This window comes from Mandrillus leucophaeus, unplaced genomic scaffold, assembly GCF_000951045.1.
Source record: "Mandrillus leucophaeus isolate KB7577 unplaced genomic scaffold, Mleu.le_1.0 Scaffold1538, whole genome shotgun sequence".
In the NCBI taxonomy this organism is placed as follows: domain Eukaryota; kingdom Metazoa; phylum Chordata; class Mammalia; order Primates; family Cercopithecidae; genus Mandrillus; species Mandrillus leucophaeus.
The window spans coordinates 321,115-333,220 of NW_012101519.1; positions in this window are offsets into that span (position 1 = coordinate 321,115).

Below are 12,106 nucleotides of genomic sequence, written 5' to 3' on the forward strand. Positions count from 1 at the left end.
TAAAATGGTGAGAGGCTATCTAGTTTCTAGTTACTGTAGTTGGTGAAGTAGGGAGAGTGCATACAGGTCACTGATACTCCAGATGGGTGTAAGTGAGATGCCCATGCTAAGCATGCTTCTTGCTCCTGTCAGTCTTCTAAGACAACTGTGGACACTATATTATAGAGTTCAAGTTCAAATACCATAACAGCAGTACTTATTTAATAATTTAGTGTTTTACATATGTGTTTTCCAATTTTCTCAGCATTAATTACACAAGCTTCTGAATTTAAAAGAAGCTCTTGATGTTTAGGGAGGAAATTACCTTGCGTTAGTCTTCTAATGCACTCTACATTTTTTCATTCTACATTCCTTACCCATTCCATCAGAATATTTAGATTAAAAAATTGTTTTTAAACTACTCTTAGAAACCTGTTAAACATGGCTAAATGTACTCATGGAAACATCATAGCTTTCAATCATTGTTATTAAAAAGATGATAAATTACATGAGCACCCAACACAAAAATAAGAATAAAAGAGTAACAAAATAAACTTAAGGGAAAAGGAATGAGGTACTCAATGAAAAAACAGGTATAAATCATTAGTAAAAGAAAAAATAGTGCCAGAGAAAGCGGGGAGCAGCCAAGATGGCGGAATACAAACAACTGCACTCTGCAGTTTCCACTGAGAAGGATGAAAACCATGAGTGAACTCTGCATCTTCAATTGAGGTAGCAAAGTTCTCTTTGGGACTGACTAGGTGGTTGGCACAACCCACAGAGAGTGAGGAAAGCAGGGTGGAGTGATGGCCCACCCAGCAGCTGCACAGGGCAAAGGAGAGAGTGAGGAATTGTGTCTCCTCTCCCTGAAAACCACAGCTTTTCCCAATCCTTGCAACCTGTGGATCAAGAGGTCCCCCACTGAGCCCATGCTCCTAGAGCCTTGGGTCCCAAGCACAAAGCTGGGGAGACCCATGGTGGCTTCTCAGGCGAGCGACTGAGTGAGAAGGCACTGAAACACAGGAGTATTTGCATACTCCAGCTCTGGCAACTTCCACAAGGTGGGAGATTCCTCCACTCCATCTCAGCTAAAGCCAGGAAAGGGAGCTGAAGCCAGGGAGCCAAGCAGCCTCACTTCACTGGAACACCACAAACTGAAACCCATTGGCTTGGAATCTTCCCCGGCCAGCCCAGCCCTCTAGAGACTGCCTAAGAGGACCGAATTTCCAGGGTGGGGAGTTGAGGAGGGGCAACACGATCACTGCAGCTCCAGTAGGCCATTTTCCCCTGCTACCAATGCCAGTGAGGTGGGTGGTCTGGACCCAGAGCAGTTCACCACAGTGCAGCACAGCTGCTGGATCAATTCGTGGCCAGACTGCTTCTTTAAGCAGGACCCTGATCCACTCCTCCTCATTGGGCAGGGTCTCCCTGTGGGAATCTCAGTAGCCCCAGCCAGGGGTTTATGGACAGAACTCTGATAACCCTGAGAGGAGCCCCTATGAGGAAGGGGTGGCTGCAATATCGTGGATCAGTAATCTTAGTCTTTTCTGCCTGCTGGCTCTGGAGAGTCAGGGCAGCCCAGATGAGGGGGATTCCACCCAGTACAGCACATGTGCCCCATCAAGGGGCAGACAGACTGCTTATTTAAATGGGTCCCTGGTCCTGCTCCTCCTGACTGAGACCTCCAAACAGGAGTCTCCAGACACCTTATACAGGAGCATTCCCGGGAGCATCAGCTCAGTGCCTCTCTGGGATAGAGCTCCCCGAGGAAGGAGCAGGCTGCCCTCTTGGCTGGTCTGTAGCCTCCACTGGTGATGTCTCCAGGGGTGGGTGGGGCCCAGGTGAATAGGGTTTGGAGTGCACCCCAAGCAAACCACAGCAGCCCCACAGAAAAGGGGCCTGACTGCTAAAAGAAAACAAAGTAGCAACAACAACATCAATGAAAGAGACCCCACGAAAACCCCACCCAAAAATCAGCAGCCTCAAATATCAAAGGTAAATAAACCCATGAAGATTAGAAAGAATCATTGCAAAAATGCTGAAAACTCAAAAATCCAGAGTGCCTCTTCACCTCCAAATGATCACAACACGTCTCTAGCAAGGACATAGAACTGGGTTGAGGCTGAGATGGATGAACTGACAGAAATAGACTCCAGAAGATGGATTATAATGAACTTCACTGAGCTAAAGGATTATGTTCTCACTGCAAAGAAGCTAAAAAACATGACAAAACATACAGCAGCTGTTAACCAGAATAACCAGTTTAGAGAGGAACATAAACAATCTGATGGAGCTGAAAAACACAACATGAGAACTTCACAAATCAAACAAAAGTATCAATAGCTGAATAGACCAAGAAGAAGAAAGGATATCAGAGCTTGAAGACTATCTTACTGAAATAAGGCAGGCAGACATGATTAGAGAATAAAGAATGAAAAGGAATGAACAAAACCTCCAAGAACTGTGGGATTATGTTAAAAGACCAAGCCTACAACTGATAGGGGTACCTAAAAGAGATGGGGAGAATAGAACCAAATTAGAAAACACACTTCAGGGTATCATCCAGGAGAACTTCCCCAACCTTAGCAAGACATTCAAATTCAGGAAGTCCAGAGAACCCCAGTAAAATAGTCCATGAGAAGATCAACCCCAAGATACATAATCATCACATTCTCCAAGATCAAAATGAAGGAAAAAATGTTAAAGGTAGCCAGAGAGAAGGGCCAGGTAGTCTCTAAAGGGAAACCCATCAGATTAACAGCAGACCTCTCAGCAGAAACCCTATAAGCCAGAAGAGATTGGGGGCCAATATCCAACATTCATAAAGAAAATAATTTCCAACCAAGGATGTCATATCTGGCAAAACTAAGCTTCATAAGTGAAGGAGAAACACAGTCTTGTTTAGACAAGAAGATGCTGAGGGAATTCATCACCACCAGGCCTGCCTTGCAAGAGCTCCTGAGGGAAGCACTAAATATGGAAAGGAAAAACCATTACCAGCCACTACAAAAAACACATTGAAGTACACAGACCAGTGACTCTATGAAATCAATACATAAACAAGTCTGCAAAGTAACCAACTAACATCATGATGTCAGGATCAAATTCTCACAGAACAGCACTAAACTTAAATGTAAATGAACTACATGCCCCAACTGAAAGACACAGAGTGGCAAGCTGGATAAAAAAAGTCAAGATCCATTGGTGTGCTCTATTCAAGAGACCCATCTCAAATGCAAAACCACACATAGATTCAAAAGAAAAGGATGGAGGAAAATTTACCAAGCAAATAGAAAACAGAAAAAAGCAGGGTTGCAATCCTAGTTTCTGACAAAACAGACTATAAACCAACAAAGATAAAAAATGACAAGGGCATTACATAATGATAAAGGGGTCAATTCAACAGGAAGAGCTACCTATCCTAAATATATATGCACCCAATCTAGGATCATAGATTTACAAAACAAACTCTTAGAGACCTACAGAGAGACTTACACTCCCACACAATAATAGTGGGAGACTTTAACACCCCACTGTCAATATTAGACAGATCAATGTTACAGAAAACTAACAAAGATATTCAGGACTTGAACTGAGCTCTGGATCAAGTGGACCTGATAGATATCTACAGAGCTCTCCACCACAAAACAACAGAATACACATTCTCCTTGGTGCCACATGGCACTTACTCTAAAATTGATGATATAATTAGAAGTAAATCACTCCTCAGAAAATGCAAAAGAACTGAAATGATAACAAACAGTCTCTCAGACCACAGCACAATCAAATTAGAACCCAAGATTAAGAAACTCACTGTAAACTTCACAACTATGTGGAAATTCAACAACCTGCTCCTGAATGACTCATGGGTAAATAATGAAATTAAGGCAGAAATCAAGAAGTTCTTTGAAACCAATGAGAACAAAGAGACAATGTACCAGAATCTTTGGGAGGCACCTAAAGCACTGTTAACAGGGAAATTTATCGCACTAAATGTGCACATCAAAAAGCTAGAAAGATTTCAATCGACACCCTGGCATCACAACTAAAAGAACTAGAGGACCAAGAGCAAACAAACCCCACAGGTAGCAGAAGACAAGAAATAACCAAGGTTAGAGTGAAACTGAAGGATATAGAGACAAGAAAAACCCTTAAAAAATAAATGAATTCAGGAGCTGACTTTTTTTGAAAAAAATAATAAAATAGACCATTAGCTAGAGTAATAAAGAAGAGAAGAGAGAAGAATCAAATAGACACAATAAAAAATGATAAAGGGAATATCACCACTGACAACACAGAAATACAAACAACCATCAGAGAATACTATAAACACCTCTATGCACATAAACTAGAAAATCTAGAAGAAATGGATAAATTCCTTGACACACACACCCTTCCAAGACTAAACCAGGAAGAAGTTGAATCCCTGAATAGACCAATTCAGGTTCTGAAACTGAGTCAGTAATAAACAGCCTCTCAGCCAAAAAAAAAAAAAAAAATCCCAGGACAAGGTGGATTTACAGCTGAATTCTACCAGAAGTACAAAAAGGAGCTGATACCCTTTCTTCTGAAACTATTCAAAGCAATTGAAAAGGAGGAACTCATTCCTAATTCATTCTATGAAGCCAGCGTTATCTTGATACCAAAATCTGGCCGAGATACAACAAAAAAACTTCAGGCCAATATCCCTAATGAATGTCGATGCAAAAATTTTCAATAAAATACTGGCAATCCAAATCCAGCAGCGCATAAAGAGCTATTTATGACAAACCCACAGCCAGTGTCATACTGAATGGGCAAAAGCTGGAAGCATTCCCCTTGAAAACCAGCACAAGACAAAGATGCCTTCTCTCACCACTCTTATAGAGCATACTATTTGAAGTTGTGGCCAGGGCAATCAGGCAAGAGAACGAAATAAAGAGTATTCAGATAGAAAGAGAGGAAGTAAAATTGTCTTTGTTTGCAGATGACATAATTGTATATCTGGAAAACTCCATTGTCTCAACCCAAAAACTTCTTCAGCTGATAAGCAACTTCAGCAAAGTCCATACAAAATCAGTGTGCAGAAGTCACAGACATTCTGATACACCAAAAACAGACAAGCAGAGAGCCAAATAATAAAGGAACTTCCATTCACAATTGCTACAGAAAGAATAAAATACCTAAGAATACAGCTAACAAGGGAAGTGAAGAACTTCTTCAAGGAGAACTACAAACCACTGCTCAAGGAAATCAGAGAGGACACAAACAAATGGAAAAATATTCCATGCTTATGGATAGGAAGAATCAATATTGTGAAAATGACCACGTTGCCCAAAGTAATTTATAGATTTAATGCTATTCCCATTAAACTACCATTGACAGTCTTCATAGAATTAGAAAAAACTATTTTAAAATTCATATGGAATCAAAAAAGGGCTGTATAGCCAAGACAATCCTAAGTGAAAAGGACAAAGCTAGAGACATCACACTGCCAGGCTTCAATATATACTGTAAGGCTACAGTAACCAAAACGCATGGTACTGGTACAAAAACAGACACATAGACCAATGAAACAGAATAGAGAACTCAGAAATAAGACTGCACATGTACAACCATCTGATCTTTGATAAACCTGACAAAAACAAGCAATGGGGGAGAGGATTTCCTATGTAATAAGTGGTGCTGAGAGAATAGGCTATCCACATGCAGAAAATGGAAACTGGACCCCTTCCTCACACCTTATACAAAAATTAACTCAAGATGGATTAAAGACTTAAATGTAAAATTCAAAACTGTAAAAACCCTAGAAGAAAATCTCGGCAATACCATTCAGGACATAGGCATGGGCAAAGATTTCATGATAAAATCTCCAAAAACAATTGCAACAAAAGCAAAAATTTTCAAGTGAGACCTGATTAAACTAAAGAACCTCTGTGCAGCCAAAGAAACTATCATCAGAGCAAACAGGCAACCCACAGAGTGTGAGAAAATTTTTGCAATATATCCATCTGACAAAGGTCTAATATCCAGAATCTACAAGGAAAAACTTCACAAGAAAAAAAAAAAAAATTAAAAAGTGGGCAAAGGACATAAACAGACACTTCTCAAAAGAAGACATTCATGCAGCCAACAGAAATATGGAAAATAGCTCAACATCACTGATCATTAGAGAAATGCAAATCAAAACCACAATGAGATACCATCTCATGCCAGTCATAATGGTGATTATTAAAAAGTGAAAAAACAACAGATGCTGGTGAGGTTGCAGAGAAATAGGAATGCTTTTACACTGTTGGTGGGAGTGTAAAGTAGTTCAACCACTGTGGAAGAAGGTGTGGCAATTCCTCAAAGATCTAGAACCAGAAATATCATTTGACCTAGCAATCCCGTTACTGGGTACATACCCAAAGAAACATAAATCATTCTATTAGAAAGATAGATGCATGCATATGTTTATTGCAGCACTACTCAAAATAGCAAAGACATGGAATCAACCCAAATGCCCATGAATAATAGTCTAGATAAAGAAGATGTGGTACATATACACCATGGAATACTAGGCAGTCATTAAAAGGAACGAGATCATGTCCTTTGCAGGGACATGAATGAAGCTGGAAACCATTATCCTCAGCAAACTAACACAGGAATAGAAAACCAAACACCACATGTTCTTGCTTATAAGTGAGAACTGAACAATGAGAACACATGGACACAGGGAGGGGAACAACACACACTGGGGCCTGTTGGGGGTTGGTGTTGGGAGAAGGGAGAACATTAGGAAAAATAGCTAATGCATGCTGGGCTTAATGCTTAGGCGATGGGTTGAAGGGTGCAACAAACCACCATGGCACACATTTTCCTATGTAACAAACCTGCACATCCTGCACATGTACCCCAGAACTAAAAATAAAAACTAAAAGAAAAAAAAAGGAAAAAATAACCCAACTAGTAAATTAAAAAGATTGCTACTTTTAAATACATCTACAAATAGAGGATCCACTAATTTTACATAATTTTGAAGAAAATGGACAAAGCCAACCATATACAATAAGGAATATGGACAAGACGCTAACACATAATGAATATGTTATATAATTAAAAGTTAATACATTTTTGAAATATAAATATTTTTAAAATATGAGTGAAATGTGCTAGGAAAACATAAATTCTTTAACATATTGCAAGAGTAACTAGATATCTAAACAACACAAATAATATGGATGAGCTTTTAAAATTTGTCAGTTATCCCTCCAAAGCAATTATCTTTTAGAAGCCAATAATAATCTGTATATGTGTATACTGACTTTTCCCGATCTCTCTCTCTGTCTCTTTCTCCCAGACCATGAGAAATTAATTGTACTATTTTTTTTCTTCACGTTGTTTTGTTTCCTAAAATTATATGACTTAAAAGTAGTGTGTTCCTGTAATTTATTTTACAAACTGAAAAAAACTTTAAGTGTATAAAGAGGCATTGCTTATAATTAAAGCAGGAGTATGGGTGACAAAGAGGACAAGTGGCTATTCTAAAACAAACACACAACGGCTAAATTAGCCTAAAGGTACATTTTTGTACTTTTCCACAAAAAGATAAAGTAAATATAATGGTGATCTTTTTATTCACTTTACCTAGGAGTTCTAAGACTGACATCATTTTTGCTATCTTGTGTTGAGAATATCATTTCCAGGCAAAATATCTCAATGATACCTTTAAATATTTCTCTTTGTTTTGATATTTGTTTGCTTTAGTTGCATTGTTATTAAAAGTTATGGGATTTTTGCTTTCGACTTAAAAGAACCTTTAAATAACTTTTGATTTAATCTGTTCTTTACTTGAATAGTCAATTTGAATCCCCTTCTACTAGAAAGGGTAGTATGTTTAACAAAAAAATATTGTTAATATGCCTAAAATTCTACCTTCAGAGTCTGTATAGACCTTTAACTAAATATAAACCCAAGGGTTGCCCTTAGAATTCTGTGCTTAGTTCACTCTATAAAACCTTAACTGCAGTGTTCTTTGGACCTTTACTGTCATCTAAATAAAACTTTGCCCAATAGTTTTCCCAACTGTTATGTCTATTTTATAGGTGAAAGGCAACTGTAGCTTTCAAGGAAGACAAAGTCCTTCAAGGAAGACATGCTGTCCTTACGTTGGAAATTTGTTTAAAATTTTCTCAATAAAGTTTTATAATTTTATCCAAAGAAGTCCTGCATGTCTTGCTATTATAAACCATATATTTTTCTGAAATTTTATACTGCAACTGATCTGGTATACAAACGTGTACTTTTTGGATACTGATCATTCTGCAATTTTGCAGTTCCCCCATCTTTCTCAGGAGCATTCAGTGAAAGTATATTTGGAAGAACTTGCAAGAGGGCACAACAGTCCTTGTATCTGTGGCTCTCAAGAGTTCTATACCATCATGGTAGGCCACACTAGGCCCTTATCAGCTTGTTAAAAGTGTTAACTGAAGTCTACTCATCCACAGTGTGTCCTCCTCCCATGCTCTGCCCTGTGGTGGGGGAGTCATCATTCTTGTTTTGAAAATTCTTACAGGTACTTTTCTTTCCTTAGATTTCAGGCTAGCAAGTATCTCTGAAAACTAAGCTTTCTGATTAGTTCAAGAAAAGTTATGATTTTTAGCTTTTTCTTTCTGTTTGTGTGGGAGTAATGCTCTTTCCAGTTTTTCAGTCTTATGCAGAAGCCAGAATTCGTCTAAATTCTTTAAGTCTGTTAAATGAATTTTAGAGTCAATTACATAAAAATCATTTCTATTTAGTAAAGGAAATCTGTCATATATCTAGGCACAACTCAAAACTGAACATTTGTGTTTAATTTATATTGCCCCCTTATCCTGCCTGATGAAAAATAGATGGTTGTAATTTAGAATAGTGAACTATGTCTTTCTTCCAAACTCAAATACAACTTAAATCTTAATATATATGCAAATAAGACCTGGAAACCTGTACTTCTTCCAAAAACCTTTAAAATTATGGTACCCTGTGAAATTTTTATCAAACTCTAAGGATTAATATGCTGGGGGAAATAGCCCTGTTGATTTTTCACATTTACATGTACCATGTATGGGGAGGACTAAAGTATTCTATTTACATATTTGGATTTTTTTCCTCTCTATTGCTGTTACACTGACCAGTTTATCTAAGCAATGCCATTAACCCCTGATTTTACAACAATAGCACAAAATTCGACTTCGCAACTGGGGCATTCTTTTATTGTTGGTTTTTTCTTTTTCTTGAGACAGGGTCTCACTCTGTCATCCAGGTTGAGTGCAGTGGTGTAAACACAGGTCACTGCAGCCTTAACTTCCTAGGCTCACGTGATCATCCCACCTTAGCCTCCGAAGAAGCTGAGCCTACACACCCATGTCACCATACCTGGCTAATTTAAAAAGTGGGTTTTGTTTTTTTTTTTTTTCTGCAGAGATGGGGTCTTAACTATGTTGCCCAGGCTGGTCTCAAACTTCTGGCCTCCTGCCTTGGCCTCCCAAAGTGTTGGGATTACAGGCATGACCCACTCTGCCTAGCCTGGTGTATTCTTACATAGAGAAATTGCCTTGAAATACAAATTATTAACCATACAACCAAATTCATCATAAGAGTGTAGTTTTCCTTCCATAGATCTGATCCACTCTAGAAAATTGAACCAAGAGTCCTCTCATTCTCTGAAAATATTGAAACAATTGACTAGTTAAATTTATACAGGTTGAACAAACTTAATTTGAAAATGTGAAATCTGAAACACTCGAATCTGAAACTTTCTCAGTGCCAACATGATTCTCAAAGGAAATGCTCATTGGAGTATTTTGTATTTCAGATTTTTGGATTAGGGCTGCTCAACCAGTAAGTGTAAGTATTAGCTCGGTGCAAAAGTAATTGTGGTTTTTGCCATTACTTTTGATGACAAAAACAAAATAACAAAATTACAGTTTTTGCCATTACTTTTGCATCGACCTAATAAATGCACATATTCCAAAATCCAAAAAATCCAAAATCCCAACACTTCTGGTCCCAAGCATTTCAGATAAGGGATACTCAACCCGTACTGATTAAAGCAAACAAACAAACAAACAAAACAGAACATGTTTAAATTGAAGCTAATCATATATTACATGGTGACTGGTCTGACATGCACACATTCCAGAGTTTCTCTGATTATCTCAGTAAGTGAATCATCAGTTTCTATGAAAACACTTCAGTTTCTTTGTCTTTTTTCCATGGGGTTGGGACTTAGTTGGGAGGCATCATGCCCTCTCCTCCCTGCACAATTTTGGAGGAGCAATCCTCCTAGCCCAGTTAGGTCTCTGCGTTTGACATTACCCATAGAAGGTTTAAAGATCTTACTCTCCACCTATAAGGGAAATTCCTAACATGAAAAGAAACATTTCATACGCAAATTTTAAATCAAAATTCTGTTCTTGAAGAGACAATGTGTGTGAGTCTAACAATTGCTGAATGCAGTTTAAGGTCAGGAAAAGAGAAAGATTATGTTCAATTATGGAATTCTATTTTTAAAATTTATTTTTGTTTTTGAGACAAGGTCTCACTCTGTCGCCCAGACTGGAGTGCAGTGGTGAAATCATGGCTCACTGCAGCCTCAATCTCCTGGGCTCAGGTGATCCTCCCACCTCAGCCTACTGAGTAGCTAGGACTACAGGTGTGCACAACCATGCCAGGTTAATTTTTGTATTTTTTGTGGAGACAGAGTCTCACTGTGTTGCCCAGGCTGATCTCAAATTCCTGGGCTCAAGTGATCTGCCCACCTTGGCCTTACAAAGTGCTGGGATTACAGACATTAGCCATCGCACCCAGCCAGTTATGGAATTCTAGAAACATTAAGTCATACCCTGGCCTGACTTTTTATTCTCATATTCTCTCTCTCATTCTTTAATCTCCTTCTCTCTGTCTGTGTCTCTCAGGCCCATGTTGTCCTCACTCCAAGTGCTACTTCAAATTATCTGTCTACATCTACTACCTTAAGAACCACTCCCCCAGAATAAGAGGTTAAGATCTGTGAAAAATAGTACTCCTTTGGAAGTCCTAGACTTCCTTAAATGACAGGAGAAGGACAACAGCGTCATAAGGCCACCTGGTTTTCAGGTCACTGGGAAAGAGCTTCTTAGAGAAACTGAATCCTAGTTTCCTCCCTCAGGCCTGAAGCAGACAGGGCTGGATGAAGAGAGGGTGGAACTGTAGAAGGGGAGGTAGGCTTTTTTGGGTAACAAAAAATAAAGCTCTATTCTGAGGAGGAAGGGGGTTGAGCACTGAAATACAGGACATCCCAGCACATGAAAGTAGAAGTAGCGTGGGAGTGACTTATCCCCAATAGGTGTGATTGGCTGGAACAAGTGCTTCTTGAGGAGGAAAGAAGAGTTTTCGGGCAATATGAGTGACTTCACAGAAAGGGGTTTCATTACAAAAAGTGGACCCTAAATATCCCAGCTCTAGGTCCTAGGGTTGGGACTAGAAGGATGGAAATGAAATGGGCTTCTCTGTGGGGCTGACTGGACAAGGATGGAAAGGAAATGTGCTTCTCTGTGGGGCTGACTGGTAAGTTTATTTTTATTATAGTAATAATATATTTATTACAGTGCATATTCATAAGAATAAATACCTTTTATTGTAAAGTTGCTTACATGCTTACTGTTTTTGCATAAGCAATACAGGTACATGGTAAAAATGCCAGAAACATCTTCATGCCTAACTATAGGGAAATGTGTACAGAGATTCTCTTCTTGTAGGGAGGAAATTGATAATAGAACAGCTCTTTGTTGTTACAAATAGAAGTAATATATTCATAGTCTAAAAGAAGAGAGAACTGAATAATTATCCCAAATTTTTATTATTTTCATTGCAAATGAATTATATTTAAGTAAAATATGATCTCCAAAATCACAGGAGTAATTCGTGAGAGGACCATATATTGATGAACATCAGATCCACATTTCTAGCTCAGGCCTGTTTCCTAATCTACATGCTTCCTGGCCAACTGTGGGTCCCAGAGGCACTTGACAATCAACATGTCTGTAATGAAGTCATCTTCCCTCTACCCTGAAATCGTGCACTCCTTTAGTGTTGCCTAACAAGGTGAAAGCCACTGATCTCTACTCATTTTACCCAAGCCAGAAAT